Genomic DNA, 24,719 nt, shown 5'->3' on the forward strand with positions numbered 1-24,719 from the left:
AAGAAAATACAACCAGTCTTTTCTTTTCTTCTTTTCTTTTCTTTCTTTTCTTTTCTTTTCTTTTCTTTTCTTTTCTTTTCTTTTCTTTTCTTTTCTTTTCTTTTCTTTTCTTTTCTTTTCTTTTCTTTTCTTTTCTTTTCTTTTCTTTTCTTTTCTTTTCTTTTCTTTTCTTTTCTTTTCTTTTCTTTTCTTTTCTTTTCTCTTAATTAGGTACTTTACTTTTGACAATGGCAATTCTGCAGCATATCCATATATATTAAACTTATTACACTACTATAACTGTATGTACACCGAAATAAAACTTAACTGTTTAGATAGTATAACACTTTTATTCTATTAATTATTCTACTCATTATCTCATATATTCTCTTTTATTTTATATGAGCTTAATGCAGCAAGAGGGGAGAAAGGCTTTGTTTTGTAGCAGTCCCCAGTCCAAGAAACACAATTCTTCAGTCTGCATGTTCATCCTTTGAGTTCTGGTTGTTAAGTGAAAGTTATGATACGCTGCCTGATTTCACTGTTCCCAGCAATATGGCATGACTTTGAAAACTCTGGAATGAAAGACAACATGAATAAAAAGTCTTGCATTCCAGAGCAGGGGGTATACTCAAGAAGGGGAGGGAATAGTGGGGAGAGGAGAACTAGGGCTTTGTCTTCCAAAGCGTAACAGCATGTTTATAATAGAGGAAACACATACCCTTTTAAAACTGACTTGATTGGAAGAAAATTACTTTTTGCCGGCTACTGAAATCCCTAAGCACATGCTGGTTTGTTTAATGGGAACCGATTTTGAAAGCATTTATGGAATGTATAGAGGGATCCTGTCTGAAAACATATACAAGGAAGGCATACCAGCTGCAGTTATTCCCTTCATCCTCACCGACATTAGCAATTTAAGATTTAGCAAAGCACAAATCACCCATGACCTTCTGAGCCATGCAGTCCCAAAAGAAAGTGGTTGAACTCTGCAGTTAGTCTGGGAATTATGAACAAACATCACCATACCATGGAAGACCTAAAATAAATCTGCAACAGTATTGAGAACTGGGAGACAATAGAATAAGACAAATTAAAAACCTCTGTTTTCCTTCATATACTGCAATATTCTCTTCTGAGGATCTTCGTGCCCTGTAAAGCTAGCCAGTGAACAAGACTGAGGACCATAACTGCATGTTTAGCTCCTATTGTTTCCTCTGCTATTACTTTTCTATCTTTGTAAGTCATCGAACAGCAAATGTTGAATCATGCTTCTATCTGTTTTCTACCTGTTCATGTAGAAAAAATGTAATCCAGGGTTTACACAAATGCTTGTGTAGTATATGACTCTAAATACTTCCTGAAATAAATGCTGAATAGTTCCTTTTGTATGCCCTATAAGAAACTTGCAGAAGAATAATATTGTACCATTACAGTTCCACTCTAAAGGCTGCCTTTTAAAAACACGTGTTCACTACAGGAAATTTGCATGCTTCAAGTGTGGGTTTTTTTGTTTGTTTGTTTTATTGTTGCTTTGTTTTGTTTTCAAACTGAGTATATAATCACTTAAAACACACGTTGAGTATATTAATATATCTTTAGTTAACTTTCTTTTTTGTTTTTAAGAACCTTTTTCTGTGATCCAGTTTACAATATCACTCTCCAAACAAGTGTATCAACATGAGTTGTGGGAGAAGGTGAAAAGAGCAAGAGAATGAGATGCTGGAGACAAAATGGGAGTGGGAATTTTCTAAGCTAAATCACTAATATACAGTTTTAAAACCTACTCTAAAGACATTAGTGTGGGACTTGTTATTACAACTTTCTTAGTTTCTTCCTCAAAATGGAAGAATGTCTACAGAAGGGATTCAGAAAAATTCCCAAAGTACTTTTTGGCCTTTTACCTTTGACAGGTAAAGCACTGTCTAGGATGAGAGGATCCCTGCAGGCTCTTCTGTCATCAATGAGTTCTCCTGACCCTGAGTTATAAAATAACTCAGAGAACATCCCATTCCATGCCAAAATGTTTTTTTAATGTCCAAGCTATTCATCTGCTTCAATTACAAATTCAAAAAGTAGTTTGGGATAAGTAGAATTGTATTTGGAAGTCAAATGAACAATTATTTGCAATAGAACAACAAAAAAATATCCAGCTCAACTCCTGAATTAGGTTTTCTAGGCAAAATCTGGCTCACTTTAATAAAAACTTCTTGTATCTTTTACAATATATGATCATATGATTAAAATTGATTTTATGATACATAAGGCTCTAGAGTTGTTATAGTCAACATTCATCTTCACAATAAGATTTCCTCCTGAGAAGAGAAAAAGATGGGAACTTTCCCAGATGGCTCTTGTGAAACCTCAGCAGGTTTTTTTTGTTGCCTTCCATAGGGAAAATAAAAGAAGGCATGGTGATTAATGTTGCCTGCATTTTTGGCAACACTAAAAAATATACTTAGCTCCTGAGTCCATAATTCTTAATAATATTGTTATAAATGTGCTTAGTTAATGGTGTGCATAATATTATAAAACTTTTGAATGCATTAGGAAAGTTCAAAAAGTGCCCAAGGCACACTAAAGTAAGCACAGGGAATTCTGAGGTTATTTTTCACTTTTATTTTAACAAGAGCAAGTACTCCTAATAAAAATGTGGTGTTAATATGTAATAAAAATTTCTTTCTCGTCAGCATTACCAAATGTGTTTTTCATTGATCAAAACCTACAGTCACAAATTAATTCTTTTAATAATGGAATTAACTTTTGCACACACTGTCTTATATTACATTTCTGTTTATTATTTCTCTCTTTCTAAAACACGACTGAGAAATAAGGGCTTCTACTCTCTTATTATTAACGTGAACATTTAACTGTTTTACAGCCCCATAGCATATCAAAATTGTATTTCATAGGGAGACTAGGAAAGAAAAAAAATCTGTCATTCATATGATTACTGTGACCCTTTCTATCATATTCTCTGGAACCTGTCACCTTCTACTTTGGACATTTCCAATACAAAGGTTTCTTCATGGTCATAGTCATTCTCCTGGACTGTATCTGGTTATGTGTTTTTTGATTTTATTGTTTTTGATTTGAATGACAGAAAGTCATTATCTCAACTCAAGCCTTGTTTTACACCTTTATTATATAAAAAAGAAGTATGAATACTCTCTAAAGTGTTGCAAATAAGACTCGTGTATGGGCCCAGAAGTATTTATGAAGATAAAAAGATTTTTTTTTCCCTACTTAAGAATTGTGAAGCGAGACTTACTGAAGAGTTATGCTGTCAAATGCTTTTCACCACTTCATGTGTCAGCAACTGGATTTGGGCAGGTGCTATTAGAAAACTAGAGCATGTGCTTCAACACCCCTCTGGAGCAATTCTTTACTCACACTACCATTTGGGTTGCATTCAGCACCTGTTTTTCACATGGATAAACATACCGCACAGTTCTGGTTTTGCAGAAGACAGTAGTGTTTAATGTGGGACACTGAATAGAGATACACTGGCAAGAGCTATGATACATGGGCTAATGCTGAGAAAAGGACAGGAGATGAATATCAATCCTGTACAACTGAGAGATCTCTTTTCCTAGGTGTGCCAGTACAGAAAGTAAATCACTATAAGGTCTATGCTATTGCTAAGATGCCTGCTCTATGAAACAAGGAATAGAGATAGAGAAAAAAATATTTGAACAGTAAACTTCCATAGAAAAGTTGGTTTTGTGGGCAGTAGTCTGAGGACAACCATGCAAAGATATCCTGAAACCATAATGTAAAAAAATAATAAATTATGGAGTGTTTAAAAATGCAATGAATTTGAAGCTACAGTTCTGAGATTTTATAACAAGCTTTTTGAGACTTTTTTTTTTTGAGATTTGACTTGACATTTTTATTTCATCTTTTCCATTGATCTTTAAAATATTGATACACTTACAGTCATATTATGAAATAAAAAAAGGAGAACTTACTGTTCATCTAAGTGAATTTAGGTTAAACTCATGTTTCCCAAAATGAACTGGCTAATATTTACCTGAGAATAGGGTTCTTCTGATTGCTTGGTCTGGGCATGGAATTTGATCAAAACAACTTTACAGGGTGAAAGCATGGTCTTAAACATTTCTCATGATATACCTTGTCTATCTGAATGTCTCTGCTTACATCAGTCTGACAAACTGACATTACAACACTCTGCCAGACTTATATCAGTCTTTACTTATCAGGCTATCAGTCTGATAGAGTATATGAACATGCATAATAATCCAAATGAAAGAAGCCATGGCTGATCATTTACTTCCTACACATGAATTCAAACCAGCAGTCAGGCAACACACAAGTGAAGCTCTTTTCTCCTTGTCTACTTGCCTCCAAGCAAGTTCTCTTTGTCCTTGTTTGCTTTTATGTTGCGTGTTAGGTTTCCTTTTTTCATTTTCAAGATATTTCTACTGTGAAAAACAACAACAACAACAACAAAAAAAAAACCAGCACACAAAAAAACAAATCAATATTACTGTGGCTTCAGTCTTCCTAGTTAAGTGACTTAGCTAATGAAGTAAAACATAGAAGAATTAAAAATTCTCCCCTGGCCTCTAATGTTTTTCTAGTTATTAAAATTAGGTTCAGTTCCTTGATTTACCACATACTATTACTCAGTGGCCTATGTACTACAAGTGGAAGGATAACATGATAAGGAAGCACTGCAAAGTCCATTGCTTTTATTTAGCCTAGAAAAGATGACAGTCAAGTATGTGAAAATATACGGCTTTCAACTGGGAACATTAAAGTGCCATTGTTGGACAACCATACTCAGCAATAGCTGGGCTCCATTCCAGCTAAGCTCCTAAGTATAAATGCAATTCTGAGCTGAAGAACATACTTAGTAAAGCAAATAAAACTAGAAAAGTAATAAACTTATATATACATTGAAATGTGTTTGGAGCAAATCTCAGTGCAGTAGTTGTGTGCAGCTTGCTGGGCAATACACTGGACATCATTATGAAATTAAAAGTATTCAAGAGAAGTGCTAGTATATAGCATATAGAGCAGCACACATTACACAAATTGTGATTTGTACTTATTTTTGCAGCTAAGTGCAATATGTTGAAACTGCTACTAAACATTGAAATCGGCAATTAAGAATTAGTTCACCTGAGTAAAGAGCATGCTTTGTTCAGTTTCAGGTGAGGTGAAGGCTGTAAATAACACAATGCCTTACCTTTGCCCTCTTTTCCCTCACTGTTTTTACACAGATATTTCTATTAGAAAATTCCCTAGTTTCACCAACCAATGTAAAAAGTACTTATACTGCTCTAAATTCACAAGAACATCTTTATTCTTTTGAAGAAGATAGCTTTAACCACCACTGTTAGCCAACCTCCTGTTTCAACAGCCATTAGCTTTATTCAACCCCACTAGGACTCCAGAAACCAGCCACCCCTAATCTGATCTCCTTTCAAAGCTGAGCAGCAGGGAGAAAAAGATTCAGGTGTTGTCACTTACTTTTAATTCCTGTGTGCTGATGCCCAGCTGTGGAACAATCAGCATGCTCCTGCAGACAGTATTTCTCTGAGTTTTCTAGTTGGCCTTCATATCCATCAGTTGATGTCTCAAATATCCAACAACTGCTTCTACAGAAGTTTGGGTAGGCTTTTTTTAAATTATTATTATTTATTTATTATGTGTAAGTGTTGAATAATATCCATCTAAGGTTAGAGTGTTAATTTTCTGTATAAAAGGTGATGTTATTTTGCCTCTAACAGAGTAGTTGCATGTGTGGATTTGTACTTCCTGAGGGGGTGGGGGGAAGCCTAGTTTACTAAGGTCTTCTGTCAGTATTTTTACCTAAAAAATTGATTTTATGTTATTCTAAAGCCATGGCTACATAACCCAGAAGCCTTAGGGAATGAATAGAAGTGAGGTAAAGAAGCACTTGTAAATCTTAATACCTGTTTCATCCTAAATGTATCTTAGTATCAGTATTCATGTAGTAGTGGTTGTTGTTACTGTTATTTCAATGGTTTTTAATATTTCAGTATGTTAGGAGAAGAGTTAAAGTTAACATGAATATTCTCAATATTTTGTAAGAGAAATTACAGTGCAAAAAATGGTTTATATTTGTGACACTTTAAAATGAAGCCTGAATATATGGATTTAACCTTGGGAATTTATTATTTTATTTTTTTTCCCCCAAGGGAACTTGTTATTCCTGCAGTCATTAGATCAAATTGTAGTTAATCTATTTTAGATTTGTCCCCAGAATAACTGAGACACTTAACTATAATGGTAATATTATTTATGTTATAAACAAATGTTGATTGTGTTTCTCTTCCTGACAATAAAACTTCTGCTGTGTAACACGTGGGAAACGAGTTTAGAAAAGCTTAAAAGGAATTAGTCCATATGTTGTTAAGGGAGTATATGTCTGTGTGAACGTTTCAGACCTGATTTTATTATACTCGTAGGCAAAGTTCTTATTTCAGTAGAAATATGATGTCTGCTGATGTGAGTAGTTTAATAAACACTTGTGTTCTCATCTAAGTGCTTTGTTTACTTTTTTAAGTAGGGGAGTAGTGAAATAGTACAAAACAGAAAGAATGGAGGAAAGAGTAATGTAAGATCATGAAAAAGAAATATGCTTACTTGAAAAAATGAAGTATTTCTGGAATAATGTTTCTGTAATGTGAAACTAGATCAACAGGAGTGAATATATACATTATATCGTGACAGTTTGCAAGCAAAATCAGTACATCTCTGATGTTAAGACAAATGTACCATTTTACAGCTTGATTTCACTAGTGTAGAGAGAGAAAATATAGGCCAATCAAGCTTACTACCTTGCTCTGTATAATTATGTTTTAGCTAGACAGCTCTTCCTGAAAACTCTTCACCTCAGTGAATGTCTTCATATTATGTCTAACACTGCACAACTTACTAATAATGACTCTTTTTTTTATTCTTACAGTACTATAATTTACAAATGGAAAACTGTTTATAGTAGGCGCTATCTAGGGACTTTCAAAGCAACTTTTACCCTTTCTTCCAATACCTTTTTAATTAGTGAGTGTATTTCTGGAATTAGTAGGTAAACAGAATGAGAAACAGCCATTTCAGGAGCTGTGTGGAGGCCTGTTAATCCTTTGGGATTCACTGGTTGGGTCAACACACAGGCAACCGTATCTGATACAGTTTCCCTTAAAAGAATTTTCAATAGATGTATCAGATGTATTATAATGCAATTTGAGTGGCCCAGGTCATTTAAAAAAAGGATGGGGGGGACTGAACTTGGATGGTCAAATGAAAGAAATTGAACCACAGTTGACAATTGGTAACTGGAGGAAAACTAATGGAGTAACTGTAGAGAAAAAGAAAAAAATCAAATGAAATGGGATCTTCCTGTGAAAAAAATGCTGTTTCGTCTCAGATTGAAAACGTGGTCATTAGAAAGGTGTTTTTCTTACTTAAGATTTTAGTGTTTGGACCTGTTTTACACTGTTGTCAGGTTTTTTCTCTTATAAATACTTTGGGACATGAAAGTCTAAGAAACTACTGTACTGTGCCCTGCTCAGTGGACTTGGACAAATTAATACGAAGCATACCAAGAAAAGGCAACTTTAGATGTGTAAAATGTGCTAGTTCATAATCTGTAATTTGACTTTTTATTCTTCATGGTGAGCAATTAAAGTTCAAACATAGGCTTATTTTTTTCCTCGTATTTGCAGATATGGCAGGCTAACATCTACTTAACAAATACCATCATGCCTAAACAGATAATTATTTTTAATTCCTGAAAATTTCAGTGGAAGAGATCAAGAAAAAACAAATGTAATATCTTATTTTTTCAGGCTTAGTGCTATTTTTATTAACTCCTATGCAGCCTCACAGTGCAGGTTGATCACATGCAGATAAAATTTTGACCAAAAAGACTAAGCAGAAAAAAATAAAGGGGACTAGAACATCTAGGAAGATATTTTTCCAAAATGTTTCATCTAAAATCTTCTATCTTGATTCTTAATTTGCCGTAAGTCTTTCTTTTTTTTTTTTCTTTTTTTTTTTTTTTCCTTTTTAAAAGGAAGCTGGAAAAATCTAACATCCCTTCCTCCCCCCCTTATTGATTTACACATGTTATTACATTTATCAGGAATAATGCTGAAACAGTTGATTGGAGTGTACTTGCATTTTCAGTAAGGATGGATGTGGTGTTAAATACAATAAAGAGAGCTTGTTTCTGAATTTTAAAATGTTGTTACTTCATTAAAAAAGTACTATGTACTAAAAAAATCCAACTCTAGTTATTTAAGAAGACTACAAACTTTTGATGGAAATACTTGCAGTGAATGTGTGGGACATTTGGGAGCTGGAAGGGGAATCTAGTATTCCCTAACTGATAATCTGAATTATTTTTGGTTGAAGAGACATCCTTACCTCAGTTCATTTTGGAATATGCTGATCCTGAATCAAATGAAGAATGCCTCTTAAGCTAATATTCTTGTCACTTTAATTCTGTGTTGTCCTTGCAGGTGCTCTGTTGTTGTTCCTGTTGTTAAAGTACTTCAGGTGATATTAATCTAGAAGCAAAAGACCAAAGATTCAGATTCCATTTTGCTGATACTCTGTTGGTATGCATTTGTGCCGTCTATGGCATCATGTACATCATGGAAAACGTGTTTAAGTCCCTTATTAAAATATCAAATTTTCAGTAACTTTCAGTTAATAAGATAGTAACACAAGTTATGTAGGATTTAGAGGTATCAGAATTCTTACATGCTAGAAAAATACAAAATTTTTCAGTCTGCAGGTTTTTGTGGCTTATTTACTCTTGCAGTAACAAGTAAATGGGTGACAATGCACTTGAAATACAATGCTTTTTTTTTTTACCACCTAAAAATTAATTACTTAGCACTCAAAAGGTCACAATACCTATCCTGTCCTCAAACAAAAATATCATCTATCATAAGCCTCTAGCAGCTCTATATGGGCAGAGAGACTGTCACATTACTGAACTTCTATAATCATTCCAGGAAGATGTTACTGTAAAATTATATATATATCATTTTGTTTAAACTCTTTGCGGGTTTTTATGTGGTCTGTTAGGTGACTGTAAGATAATCAATAAGAAAATGGTAATCTCTTTGTCATGCAGGGCTTGTCCAACCTTATTCCTGAAGTCTCCTTGATAAGCCTACACTTTTTTTCAGTATTTAATGAAAAAGCAAAACAGAGAAATTTAGGAAGCCTGAACTGGATAAGGGATCTAAAACGTAACATGGTTAGTAAATAGCTGAAATAAGTGGCTTAGGAACTGTATTTGAAAACTGAAATCTTGTAAAAATGTTTAAATGCTTCATATATGGACTGTGTAACTTGGGGAAAATGAAACATAATACCCCATAGTTATGATTTAAAAAAAAGATAATAGAGTAATGCTATGTTCTGCATACTGTGGAAAAAATTGGTCATTCTTAGTTAAACCTTCTTCATTTTATCTATGAAAAGTCCCTCTGATTAGTTATATATTGCCTAAAATAAGAAGTTCGAGGTCAGTTAATATAGTATTGAGCACTCCGACCTAAAGGGATGCTCTCTGCAACTGGGATGCCTCTTATTACATACAGCATCTAATTTTATTACATCTATTTAACTTCCTTTTCTAGCATAATGCTGTTGACCTTACTGTTTTGCACATACAATGAAAAGACATTCAGAAACCAGGTATCACTTAAGTTCTTAGTCTATTAGATTTCTTAGTGTTGTTTTGAATACCACAGTTAAATTAGCGTTCAAAAAAGTTAAAACTTTAATAAGTCAGATAAGCTTTATAGACTCCTATTATGTTTAGTTAGAAATATAAAAAGAATAGAAAGTCAAAAATTGATCAGCTATGTGGATTTCCTTTAATTTTGCCTTTTCTTAAGGGAAGATGAGCAACAAAATTATAGAACAACATTTTAATGTTTGAACTAGATAGTAGAATAGGGACCAAGTAGTACCAGGCACTCAAGAAACAGTTGCTACATTGAAAATAACTGTAAAATATATATATATATATATATATATATATATATTTTAGTGGTGATTTAGAAATACTTAAAAATGAGATTTATCATTCTGTTGCAAGAATTCCATTGCCTCTGTCTCTTTGATAAGCCCTCCTTTTTTTTTTTTTCCTTTTACCCATGGCTAGACTATTATTTATTTTTTAACATAATTTTCAGCATCTGGCATAGAAGAAAAAAACATTCTTAAATTAAGGACAGGAAAAAGTCAGTTTTTAATGTCATAATAGCACTACCAGATGTTCAGGAAATGTTCATTAAAATAGGAAACTATTTTCAAAATGTCAGTATTAAGCTTTGTGCAAATTATTCAAAAAATAAGCATTTAACTTTTGTATTACCTACCCAAGGAGTAAACATGATTCTGTTGCCTAAACCTTGGGGTTAGGGGGAGGATGATTTCAGTCTCTGGACTCCCGATGAGTTCCCCATTCCCAATAATGAGTACTGGATATGGACATATCTATTAATTGTTGATGATTTAAGTATGGTTTGCAAAGGCACTGAACTGAAGGAAAAATAAATGAGATTTAATGCAATTTAAGAGGGAATGATTCCAGCAAGAACTATCTCATTTCTCACTTTATCATCTACTGAAATATGGCAGGGTTATATATGCATATCGTTAGATGGAGAAAAGTAAAATAGTAACTATTCCTTTCTACCAGTGGAAGTATGAGCTTCTTTTTACCCCCTAAAACACAAGTTACTTTATTTTAGGTTATTGTATGCATAAAACTAACATGTTTCTGAATGCAGTAGCAATATAGACACCTAGACAAGCCGCTATTCTAACCTGCATTTTTTTTCCTGATTCTACATTAGATTTTAAGTATTTTTATTAATGACTGCATATAAAATGAAATACTGAATTCAGCTAAATCAAAAATCACTCTAGTAAATTACGGATGGAGAGCTGATGGTTTCCTTTTCATCTGCTATGTCATATTTCTAACAAATAAGCAAACTCGAATTAAATGTTTATGGTAACTCAGACCAGCTACATTCCTAAAACAAAGCAGCATCACCATTACAATTCGAAAACTAAATCATCATGCCATTGCACAGGCATTATTTAAAAGGCTTAAGCAGACTTCCCAGGGAGGCTCATTTCCATCCAAATCAAATCTATCCCAAATGTAACCCTACCCTATTTGTAGTGCCTGGTGGGACACTTAGGGCTTCTGTTGTTTATGAAGTATTGCAGTGTAAGTAATTTGCCTGCATAAGAGATCTATAGCTTGAAGGTGAAAGGTCTTGATCGCCTGTGACCCAGAAACAAGAAGTGTTTAGCCTTTTTGTGTATATATAGTATGACCACTTCAAAACCTTTTGAATGTGCCTGTGCTGTGCCCCTGCAGCTTTATGTGAGCCTTCTCTCAACACTAATTGTTTTAAAAATTCCTTTAAAAGTCGTACTTCCAGGGACTGTTTGGCCTGCTAGAATGTGAATGGAAAAATTCACTTTCACAATTAAGCTCTCATAAGTGAATGATATACTTGCTCAGTAATTTGTTCCTAATTAATAATTCACTTGCTACCTAAAGCAGCAGCCTACAGTGATTTCAGTGATAGCATATATCTTCATAGTTTTAATGATCTGTGCAACTTGGGATATGCCTTAGTATTTTTTCCATATTCCTTAAAATCTCAGCTCATCTTAATGCAGTATATATGAATAACTTGCATATCTTACCTGAGAAAAGGAACAAATTTGGTTAACTTCAGGTATCTCTTAGATGAATGAAAGGATTTTGCCAAACAATCCGGAATTTATTACTGCAGCTGCTGGATCAAGGAGCAAGGAAAATAATCCAAAAATATGCTAAAAATCTGAACACAAACAAAGATTTTAATGCAGTCTCCTACCCAGTCTTGAGTATGATCTGAGCAACGTTTTAACACTTTTACTTAAAGTGTGCTAAACACTGTAAGATGATCTTTCAAGACTCTTGGCAATGAGATTTTAAGGGATATTTAAATCTCTATCTTACCTAGGGTTCCATGTTAGTACTCGAAATAGACTTTTCTTTTTTTCCCAAAGTATTGCTATTTTAAGAACTATATTAATACATAGATATACACAAATATCCTAGATCAATAGTAGGTGAGAATGGTCAAGCAAATTTATTTAGGTATCCAGTTTGTAGATTAATTTCTTATTACTACTGATGAAGAGTCTGGTAGCAGAGCAGGATCCTAAGAGTGCAAAAAATCAACAACAGGGGGGAAAAAAAGATTATGTTGTAGAACTAGCAAATATTAATGGAGTTAATGAGAAAGGGTGGCTCTTGTCCATTACTTAACAGGACAAAATTATTTTGATTTGTAAGGAAAAGCCCACCTTGACATTACCATAGCGAAGAGCTTCTCTTACGCAACTCTGCTGATCTCTTTCCCCATATACTGCTGAAAGTGCATGAGGTACAGTAGGCAAGTCATGGTGAAGTATGATTAGGATAAGAGTTCATACGTGGGACCTTGCATCAATTCTAGAAGTCATCCAGACTTGTTTAAAGGACACTCCATTTCTGCAGAATGTTTTTCCAGTTGCATATTTATTTAGCTTTTTTAGTGTATAAGCCAAATATATTACTTGACTTATTTTTTTATATGGGCCATACCTCTGAGCTTTGTTCTCAGAATCTTTGCAAGCATTTCCTTTTTGCCACCTTTTCTTATGGAGATGGGGACTAAAAAAGAAGAGTATATTGTGACTGAAATATTTAATATCCTAATATGTAATTAATTTAACTTCCTTTTGAAATATACTTAAATATTTTATCTCAAGGGTGAAGGCAGGGATAAGAGAAGAAATGTGACTGAATAATTAGTAGTCAAGTAAAGCAGTACTTTCATTTCATCGGTCTACTTCACTGAAAAATCATTTATTTTTATCATTATTTATATGAAAATCATGTTTCAGTTCTTAACTTTGCTCCAGTTATCTCAAGTAAACTTCAGAAAAATATTTTCATAAATTTGATTATGCTAAATATTTGCTTTTATTATGCAAAGCCCTGTGATTGAAAAAGCTTGTATGTAGTTGAACAGCAATCCTGAACAGTGGGGTTGAACGTACATGCTTAGTGTTTTAAAAGGTCTCTGCTGCCTTGAAGCTTTTTTGTTATATCCCAGTTGAGCAAAAGTAGAATGACAACTGACAAACCTAGACAGAAAGAAAAACTAGTATTGCAATAGTGACCAGGAGCAACTTCTTCTGTGTGGTTTGTACATTTATTCATATTGCTCTTTTATTTATTTTGGTGATATTGCTAACTTGCTGTAAGAAATTACAGCTGTTCAGAAAAATGCTCTAACTTGGAATATAATGTGCTTTTCTAACTGCAGCTTATTTACGTATCATAACATCCTTTAGCAGTAGATACAACTGTAGTGTTGCATGGAAAAGGTAAAATGAAGAGCAACTATTCAAGATAAACAGTTTAATTGTAATTCTGAGATGGATATGGCACGCCTGTGTTTACTGATTGTAAGCCATGACAATTAAAGTTAAGCTGTGACAATGTTTTATCTCTCCTATACATGGCTCATAGCTCTTCACAGATTAGGTCCAACTATTAATTTCTCTTGAAGGGATGGGCACTTGCAGGTCAGAGTGTTCACTTTTAAAATACTGTTTAGTTTTACAGAAAGTTGAGTAGCCTATTGATCATGTGGGCTGCTTCTCACTTTGGAAGATACCAATAATTGTAATGTTATTTGTCATTTCATGAGTTGGAATATGATTCAAGTTCCTAGGCCCACATACCAACACTCATACCTCTCGGGAGTAGTTCTACTAGCCTACTGCTAACTTTGGCTCATTATACCAAGATCATTGAATGTTTAGTCCTTTTGATGTACTATACATGTGATATATGAGAATGATAAGTGGGTGTTTCTTGGAAATTTCCTCTGTTTATCTGTAATATAAACAGGCCATACTTACTAGTCCTTAGGTAACTAGTTTCTGGCTCAATGTTTAATCTTTGGTATTATGGAAAGATTGTATTTTGGACCTGATTCTGTTTGTATTAGAAAATTATCTAGAGTTTGTAGAAATTATGATTTACTATACAGGATTATACAATAAGATTTACATGTATATATAACCTAAATTGAATGCCCTGATAATTCCTTTATGCTATGTATCATAGACACTTCAGCAATAAATTTTTCTAATCTTTGGGTTAGGCAGTATACCTCAGACCCCTACAAAATCTTTTCTTCGTATTTTAGAGGCTGTATCCAGTAAACTGAAGTTCTTTAACTCATGAGCTAACTGTGCTGTACTTCATTGCTTTTTCCTAACTGCTTGCTCCGTAATGCCGTCACAGTTATGTGTTTTTATATATATGTATATACATATGTAATTTATTAACTGTTTATATACAGTAAATCACCTTATGATAGTAATTTAAAAACATTCATTCTTGCTTTCAATTCTGCTATTCCAGACTCTTAGAATTAGAAAACTGGAAGGTGGCAGGGAGGAGTTTGTGTTCCATCAATTGTGTTTTTTCTCATGACGCTCGTAGTGTGTACTTGTATTGCATTTACCACCTCTTGTACTGATAGCATGACTTCGTACTACCTGTTCTACCTTGTCTGCAAATGATGAATGATCTCTCTTCTCAATATGGTGAAAAATCACACTTTACACTTTCTTTTCCAACTAGAGTTTGGAAAATATGGTCAGATGCCCAGTTAGGAGAAACAGATTCCTATTCTTCTGCATTTGCAGAAAATTTTCAAGTTGGGTTTTTGGGTCTTCCATCTTAGGAATGCTTTAAGATCTCTGCAGTGTCTTCATCTGTGAAGTCCTGCTAAATGGTGCATGGATAATGTTCCAGCATGTGCTGCTGTATGCAGATGACTTCAGAGAGTTAATCGCTCTTGTTCTCTCTTCTGTTTTGTTCCGTTTGGACTCTATGCTATCCATCTATTATGATGGTTATTAAACAAATAAAAAATCTCTTTTCTACTATAGAGTGAAACATCTGTATAATGCTAGTTGCATTATACAGGCTCTTTGAGATTGCTAAAAAGTCTTTCTGGTAGCTTCATCTGACAATGTTTCCTTACAGCAGGAATGAATGCCTCCTTCTTTCTCCGAGCACAAACTACCAGTCTGCACCCCTTAGTCTCTGTGTACTGTTTTTCCTATTGTTTTCAGACATGGGAAAGAAAAATCATTGGCACCCAGGTTTGTTTATCCAAGTCTTTGTAAGCATTACAGCATATGAGAAACCAAAGTATAATTCTTTTATATACACTAGCCTGCACTTCATGCATGGGGAAGAAGTCCTTTTATTCAAAAGCAAGGAAATCATTATGCATCTGGAGTAGCTAAAAACACTTTCTCCCTTGTCTTCTCCACACCTGTCACCTAGTGTAAAGACAGAGTTTACTGCAAGCAATCACTCTTCCATTCTAGCATCTCTTCAAGTAGTTATCAATTTGGCCTCTCCAGCAAATGAGCTGCTAAGCAGCAAAATCTTACGTATTGACGCAGCGGTCAATCCTTTGGTCCTCAGAGGACCAAATTTAAGGAAAGAAAAAAAAAGCCTCCCTTGACAGTTTGTTTCATAAAAAAAAAAAAAAAAAAAAAGCACAAAGTCAAAACACAAGAACCTAGATGTTATCCCCTGTGACCCAGTATTTTAGGGTAAATACTACTTTAAAAACAGGCAAGAACTCTCTCTTCCCCCCCCCCCCCCCCCCCCCAAAAAAAAAAAAATAAAAAAATGCACCCAGCCTTCTAGCAATACCTATTTAATTACCAAAGGTTTATCAATAGCTGTGTCTTTCTGACACCTGCGTTCCTCTGTAACAGCACAGCTTTAAAAGTGTGGGTGCAATGCAATACACAGTAATCTCAGCCAAGGGAACTGGTTGTGAAACAAATTTTTGGAAAACCACATTATTCAAGCATTTTGTCTGAAAAATGTGGCAACTGTTAATTATTGTTACATTACAGGGTATATTACAATGAATGGGAAAGAATTTCGTGAGTTTCAGCAAAGACTACAGATACTATTGCCATCAGAGAAAAAAAAACTACACACTGGTCAAGCTGTAGCTTAAAAAATTCTGGACTTTTGCCAGAGCTGTTACTTCTGTTACTTGGAGTTGTTAACGCTCACAGCACTTTCTTTCCTTCCCTTTTTAATTGCTGGGGGAGGAGTTAGCTCTTAGACTCTCCTTCCAGTCTAACTCTTGATGAATTCACACATTATGCAATGTGCCATGTATCTTTTTTAAGATAACCCTCCTATACTGATTTTGTGTACATAGAAGGGAGGACAAGGAAAGTTTTATTGCCAAAGAGGATAGTTTGTCTTATTCTTAAGTGGCAATAGTAAGTTGCTTGCAAGTCCAACTACAAAGGTATAAATGAAAGCAATCATAAAATCCTCTTGTTTAAAACTGAAGACTTCTGGTTAAAAATAAATCACTTCAGGTGAAGTAATTCATACTGAAATACAAGAAAACTACATTTCTGTGTTTCAGTTAGAGAAAGCATAACCTGCTAATCTTTCAAAACTACATATATATGCTTTTGATCTTCCAAATAATCAAAAAGGAAATTCGAAGGAAACCTCTTGTAATTTATAGCTTGACATGTTTAAACATATTACTATTTTATATTGTGTGATTCCATTAAGGTAATAGAAGCTTTTGATGGTTCTCTTTAATTATATTCTACTTCTATGAAGTTTTGTTTAGGTATTAACTTCAAAAGTCTTCTTGTTAGGTAGAGTTTCAGAGGTGCTACAAATACTAGTCAAGAAGTAAAGCATGTCAGAGATGGAGCTTATTACCCACTTGTTGTTTACTACTCACTTGAGCAAATTAACTTGCTAGTTCAACCCTTAGCACATACACATCAATTTTCATAGAATCAGTGGCTTGGGTTGGAAGGGACCTTAAAGATCACCTAGTTCCCACCTCTCCCACATTATGGGCAGGGATGCCACTCACTAGATCAGGTTGTCCAGGGCATGTCCAATGTGGTCTTGAGCACCTCCAGGGTTGGAGCATCCACAGCTTCTGTGGGCAACCTGTGCCAGTGCCTCACCACCCTTGGAGTGAAGAATTTTCCCCTAACCTCTAATCTAAATCTCCCCTCTTTTAGTTTAAAAGCATTTAAAAACCATTTCCCCCTGTCCTGTTGATATCTGACTAAGCAAAATGTTGCTCTGCATCTTTTTTTATAAGCCCCCTTTAAGTATTGAAAAGCTTAAATGAGGTCACACCGGAGCCTTCTCTTATTCAGGCTGAACAGCCCCACATCTCTCAGCCTTTCTTCATAGGAGAGGTGCTCCAGCTCCTTGATCATCTTTGTGGCCCTCCTCTGGACCTGCTCTAACAACTCCAAATCTTTCTTGTATTGGGGGCCCCAGACCTGGATGCAGCACTCCAGGTGGGGCCTCAGAAGGGCAGAGCAGAGGAGGGCAATCACCTCCCTCACCCTGTTGATGCAGCCCAGTCTGTACAAGTCTGGGATTGCCCCAACCCAGGTGCAGCACTTTGCACTAAGACTTGTTGAACCTCATTAGGTTCACATGGGCCCACTCCTCAAGCTTACCAAGGTCTGTTGGAATGGCATCCCTTCCTTCTGCTGTACCAACTGCACCACGCAGCTTGGTGTCATCTGCAAGCTTGCTGAGGGTGCACACAATCCCTATGTCATTGATAAAGATATTAAATAGTACTTATTTCTGTCACTTACTCTGTGTTTGCTTAAGTTTTCCATGATGGGCAGATGAAAAGGAGGAACAGAAAAGTAGTGAGAACAGGAAACTACAACTGGCAGCTTGGCGATTAATGTAGCTGGAGCTTTTATCTGAGGATTGCACAGTTTGTAAGGTGACAATTGAAGCCATACTGAAATTTCTAAGTCCATATTACAAGTGTGAGTGAATGTGGGCTTAAACAATAATGAATGTCTTCTGTTTTATCGCCTTTTTTGCTGAATATATCGGTGCCAAAATACTATTTAAATACAGTATGTTCACATGTATGGATTCTGAAAGAAAGACAATGTTCCTTTCAGGCTGTTACCATGCACTTCGTATTTTCTCAGCAACAAGAGCAAGGCCATCTGATTAGAAGTACTGATAGTACTAATATTTTATCTTCCTGGGAAGCTTTCCCTGGGGGGGTGGGTGAAATGAATCCTATACTCCCAGATTTGAGTCTGATCAGACAAACATAACACAGCATATAAGAAGTTGTTACCTTGTCTTGTACCCTAGAGTATGTATTCAAATGTGCCCACATCTGACTGGAAGATCTATAGTGGTAGTTTGTTTCAGTGAGCATCTCACCAATTACAAACATATTATTTATTTTCATTAGTACTTGCTTTGGTTTTCAGGGTGTTGTTGGAGTTATATTTCTGCTAGATTAAATTATAATTTCTTAACATCCATTGTTTGGAGAATTTATCTTGCTTGTTTTGAGCTTTTCAAAGTGAAATGCCAAAAATAAAGGCAACACTAGGTTTTCAGCAAGCCTGAAGATGTATCCTACATTGTACTTGATCAGTTAAGTTTTTCTGCTCTTTGACAAACCCTAAAAGCCAAAACGAGTGCTTAAAATTATCTTTTATGGCAATAGACAACTCAAACCGAATGTTATAAATCTTTTGAGAGCTGGCAGCCACAAACGACCTCTTACCATGAACATAACTGAACACTTTATCTTACAATTACACATTTTTGCTTATGAATGTAATTTTCCAGAAATAACCGTTAGTTGAATGACTTTGACAGATGTCACTGTCAGTTGCCTCCTCTGATAACACTGATCAGTACATCACCTTCAGCCTTTACATTTGTAGAGGCACATTCACCTTCTGTATGTAGTACACTTGGATCTTACAGGTGTTTACTATAAGTTACTCTCCATTACATAGCAAAAGATTTCTAGTCCAGTGAGGTAACCTGGGGAAAGAAGAGATGGGAATGGTAGCAACTATTCTGATTCTACTAGCAAGAGTATCGATAGCTCCCTTTGCGTGTTATAATGCAATTTTGAGTCTTATCAGTAGAGTAGAAGCCTAAATTATTAAAATGAACATGAGCTTCTTAAGAAATAAAGATATAAGACATTTCTGGATGGCCTGTATGAATAAGAAAAGATTTCAGGGAAAAAAAAAAAAAAAACAAACACGTTGCACCATGACAATGTCAAGTGTTATGTCTCCGTAAGGTTACAGATGCTATGGCTTAATACAGAAAGCAGGCATAGTGTGATATGTAATTAGCAATATAACTTATGGTAGTACAGAAGAAATAAAGCCAATTTTCTTCTTTTGTATTCTTGAGAGAACATACATACTTGCATTTGAAATTCACAAAATAAATATAACTTATTCTTAGAAAACAAAGCAGATATTGTTTTACAATTTGCAGGATAAGTTGCATGTTGTAGCCTGTCATGACCAAGTAACCTTAGCCTGATTCTGTTGATTCTGTTTCACCAGTTCCTGTTGCAGGTCTTTAAAAATGCACAAGAAGTAGAAACAATCCAACTCTTTGGTATTACCTAAATAAACAGTTCTTGCAGTATATTCACAGTAAATTAATTCTTGCCTGCTGTAATGAGCAGAAGTGTTTTATCACCTTTTTCAGTAAAATATTTAAACAAACAAGGATCGCTGTTTAAAAATCTAGTAATGTCAACATATGAAAATGTACCTTTCTGTAAAAAGATTGCATCTTAAAAGAAAGAGGACAGTAAAAGACCTCATGTATGTTAAATCAATTAATTCAGTATATGTTGCTCTTCCTTGAACCCTAGATGGTATCAGCATGTATAATTTTATATTCTTCTTAACTTTCTCTTATTTGTACAACAGAAATAGATAATGGTTTTTAAACTTATTAATTTTCTTTTTAACGTAAATTCTGCAGAGTCATGGTCTTATGCTTCACCTGAAGACCTGTAATTTTTCATCTTTATTCAGCTTTCAGATGTCTTAGAAAGAAAAGAAAAAACAGCTATCTTTTCTCAAATGTCTGTACACAATTGAATTTTGAATCCATATCTAAGTAAAATTCTTTTGTCCAACAGTATGTGATTGGTTGCATGTGATCTTGAGCTCTGTAAAGGTTCTGGTTGCTATGCATGAATTTACACTGGGAATGACAGAGATCAGAAAAAATACTAGTCAGTAATTCAGTCAGTACTCTCATGTAAAATTAGTTTCTGCTTTGTGCCATTAGTAGTTGGATATAATGCCTTTCATAGTCATGGGCTCACTCTCCACCACTGATCCCTGAAATGGAGACATTGTTTAGCATCACTAAGGAGAAACTTTTATGTGGGAACTGACACCTAAAAAGTACCATTTCCTCCAAAAATTGCAGCAGTGAGAGAAATTGCAGAGATGGTGCTCAGTCTTCTTTTGTATTACATTAAATATTCTGAATGTGTTGCCCAAATCTTATATGGGACATATTAAGAGGTACAGCACGTAAAATACACATGGAAACATCTGTGATTTCAAGTCAAACTACCATCAACTTCAAGGTTGCTTAATTTGAAGTTTGCTTAATTTTCTCAGATACATGTTAGTGGGAATTTTCTAGGCACTAATAAATATCAATACCACTTTGAGACAGAAGTTCTTCTAAGGCTATCTTGAGATAGCCTTAATGTTAATTTGATGCTTCTTGTTTTACTATTTTTGGTTGAGTGCATGCATGTGTACAATGATGGGTACCTTTCAGTACATGTGATGTTAACTGACTTGTCTCTAAATAAATCCTGGATCTCCACAAAGTTTCCTGGTTGGAGGAGTCTCAGCACAGTTGCATTGTCATGGTGCAACGTCTTTTTTTTTTCTTCTTTTTTTTTTTTTTTTCCTGAAATCTTATCTTATTCATACAGGCGATCCAGAAATGTCTTGCATCTTTATTTCTTAAGAAGCTCCTGTTCATATTTATAATATAAATATTATATAATAAATTATTAATATTAGTTATTAAATTAAATTTGCTCTTTTTAATGTGCTCAAATTCTCTCAGACTTTTATTGGTTTCTTTGTGAACATTTCATATACTTTTCAAGGTTGAACAATATATTTTATATTCACTGAAAAAAAAGTTCTATTAGTGTCCATTACATATGAACAAAGTAACTCATCTGTTACATGCTGCCTGAAATACTACTATAGTTGTCATGTCCTCTCTTTAATAGAAGTTAAAATACTGTGGCCATAAGGGAGATGGAGTAGATGCTTTATTTCTTTTTTTAAAATCATTCAATCTGTTATATTCTTTTTTTTTTTAATTATTTTTGTCTGAACTGAGATTATTTTATTAATCATTTTTCTTACTAGTTTAATAATTCTCTTATTTTCTTCTGCCCTAATTCTTCTTTTTTTTCCTTTTATTTCCCCTACTTTTCAAAGCGAGAAAGTTTCTGTACAAAATCCCAATTCATTTAAGAGAATTTCTTTCAAGAATCCACACAAAACATTTCCCAGTTGTAGGATTAAATTTTGACAGCACTGAACTATACACTTCACACTTTTCTTCTGTCTAATCATATTAATTTCATTAGAATTGCTTAATGTACAATGTTACAACTATGTGCACTATATTAAAAACTCCTGGAGCTTAAGCTTGTGGACAGTCTATTACCTTTGAAAATTTCTCTTTTTAATTCATGCTTTGTCATGTAACAGTACCTACTATTTCAATACCTTATTTCTATTGATAGAAATAAGAGGCAATTTTGTGTGACCTTAGAAAATAGGACCAGATTATATAAGAGCTGAAGTTTCAAATAAAAATTACGTTTTACGTGATACCAAGTAAAAGAAACTTGGTAATATGTGGTTTTGGTTTCAGGTTTCTGTTCTGTAGTGGTTTGTTGCTGGTTTCTGGTAGTCATTCATAACTGTATTGCTCGAGAAATACAGAGGCTTGTATGGTTACACTGTGTCTGATGAAGTTTTATGGCTTTGGAAACACTATTATATTACCCTTGCTTAACATTTTAACAAGTGCATAATAAGTTAAAAGAAATTTATTAATTCCTCTTTGAAAATTAAAAAAAAATAAAATAGTAGGATAGGAAGTGTTGGGTATCTGGAGAGAAAACTTGCGGTTTTGGAGCCACTTTCCTTTATTATAAACTGTTTGCTTATTACTGTTCTTCAGTGTTGCAAGATAAAGTACCACGCTACTTGCTACTTTTTTTTTTTTTTGGGGGGGGGGGGAGGAAGAATTTTGTTCCTTTGATTTTCTTTTTGTCAGTCACCAAGTATAAGTATTTCCAGAAGCATAGAGTTGTGCATCACGTTGTTTCCTTTCTCCGTCAGCCATTGTGTTGGGGTGGGGGAGTCCTGCTTTAACAGAGGGAGATAAACCATTTTAGCCTTGTCCTTGCTTCCTGAATGCATGCACCTGTAAATTACCATAGTTTAAGATGAATATTTCTGTGAGAGTTGTTTGTTAGAATGGCATTACGTGCCTAGAATCTTTTCTTTCATTCTTCTAATCTAAATAAATAATATTTCTAAATAGGAAAGAAAACACTTTTGTCATGATAGAATCAGCTTACTGTAAGCCTTATCTTGTCCTTAAATTACATTTTCATTCCTATAGAATGAAGAAATAGAAAGCTATGTTGCTGAGTATGCCAAGCTGAAAGAGGAACACTTCCCTTGCTTTCAATACAGGACTGAACTTGATGGAGAATCAGAGATTGACAGCATTTTGTGTTGCAAAAACAATTTTGTCTTGCCAAGGCATTTGGAATCTATAGATTTCTTTATATAGTGTTCTGCCTAAAAAGCAAAACACTGGGAATTAAATTTCTCAGTGAGGATAGTAGAAAACTGTTAATATTGTTAGGTAAACTGGCTTTTACTAGCAATAGTATTGGGACCCCCCCCCTTTTTTTTTTTCTTCCTAAGCCATAATGAAAACAGGATTCTAAACCATAACGCTGATCTGAATCAAATTTACGGATAAAACTTGGTAAGTGCTTTTACTACTTAAGTACAAAATTGATTCATATTTCATCCTAACACTTTGGTCTTTGAACACAAATCAAAGCCTCTCTGAATGGAAATCATGGCATGGAGGGAACTGGGGAAGTAGAGAAAGCAAATTTTAAACCAGAACAAAACAGTGCTTTCCTAGGTAAATATCAGATGTCAAAGGAAAAACAGATATTTGTTTAAATCCCTTAACTTTAAATTGGATTTAAATTTATATATTATAAATAGCATGCAGGGTGATGTGTTTTTTTTCCCTCCCCACCCCTGTGGGTTAAGCAACATTTTAGTAACTGCCAGTTACCAAATCACATGGCTACATGTTTCATTAATTCGATATTATGTATTCTGGTAGCGTGTGTATGACTGAGCAGCAGGATGTCTTTCATGTACAAAACACTAGCCAAATATTAATAAAACTGTATTCCTGTCAATCTTGAACATAAGCCAAAAAACTTTTAGGCCCTAGAAGACCTAATAAAGGTTTGTTGCTTTCTACTTCTGCTGGATGATTAGAAGTCTGTGAGAGTAGCAAGTTGAAAATTTCTGATGTGAGTGTAAACAAATAATTTCATGAAGTATAAGTGTACTGTACATGTATTAGTGACATGCTTTCTATTTCCTGTAGATGTATTATGACATTCTGTCTGATCTTTGGAAACTGTAACTGTGACACCGATGTATTCAGTGCTATTGTCCCTGTTGTATTAAAGAGAGGGGAGGGGGAGGGGGGGGAAAAAAAAAAAAACAACAAAACTAGAACTTGGAATAAGATATTCTGTTTAAGACACTCTTTGGACAAGCCGGGGGGTAAATCTGCCTGGGAAAATGGGATTTAAGTGTCTAGAAAACAAGATTAGCCTTTTCTATTTGATCTTTGGTGAAATCATGTTGAACTGAGATGTTTCATTGCTGACAGCTCCTAGTGAATTCGCTTTTTTTTCATTTTACTGAATTGGAGAGCAGAGGCCACAGGCCCTGCTGCCCTTTCATTGTCTCCTAACTCTGTTGAGTCAATTCTCATGCAAGATCTGCTGCTGCATGTGTTGAGTAGCTAAGGCTTCACTAATAGTATCTGACGTTATAATAGCTTTCCACCCAAAATTCTCGAGAAAGATTAGATGGACTCAAATCTCTGTGATTAATAGGATATGTTACTTCATGCAACTTTTTGCTTCTTTGAAGTAAGAATACATAATGAATGCCATAATGTAATTACAGTCTGTGACCTTCTAGAATTACTACCTCATATAGGTGGCAAAAAATAATAAAAATAATAAGGTAAATAACTTCTCCCTTGTTCTAAAAAAAAAAAAATAAAAAAATAATGAGTATAAGCCTCTGTAGTGGATGTAAAAAGCAAGTTATGTGCTTCTCATTATTTAATTGTGTAATGATTAAGGCCATATACATGGTATAATCTAAAAGGGAATGAAAAGAAATATTAGCACAGCTGTGGAATTTATTTTTGTCAGACCAACTAAATTCAGGAGAACAGAATGTCTTCAGTAGAATTATTGTCTGTTCATAATTTTGTAACAGAAATTCAGCATCCTAAATGGAAATTAAAAGTACAGTGCCTTGGAGGAACAAACCTCTCACATGGAAGTTATATCTCAGTTGGCTCTCTTTCTTCTCTGCTATTAATTCAGTTGAGCAGTTTG

The 24,719-nt window shown here is 34.5% G+C and overlaps 1 long non-coding RNA gene across 1 annotated transcript in view; it reads right to left on the reverse strand.

The window, feature by feature from the left end:
• Nucleotides 1–216: 216 nt before the first annotated feature.
• Nucleotides 217–24,719, reverse strand: part of LOC140002437 (uncharacterized) — a 35,673-nt gene continuing 11,170 nt past the window's right edge. The window contains exons 4-5 of the long non-coding RNA XR_011809002.1: nucleotides 8,401–8,543; nucleotides 217–554 (exon numbers count right to left, since the gene is read on the reverse strand). This is a non-coding gene — a long non-coding RNA (uncharacterized lncRNA). The remainder of the gene's footprint in view (nucleotides 555–8,400; nucleotides 8,544–24,719) is intronic.

The sequence above is a fragment of the Anas platyrhynchos genome, chromosome 4, assembly GCF_047663525.1.
Source record: "Anas platyrhynchos isolate ZD024472 breed Pekin duck chromosome 4, IASCAAS_PekinDuck_T2T, whole genome shotgun sequence".
NCBI classification, from domain to species: Eukaryota; Metazoa; Chordata; class Aves; order Anseriformes; family Anatidae; genus Anas; species Anas platyrhynchos.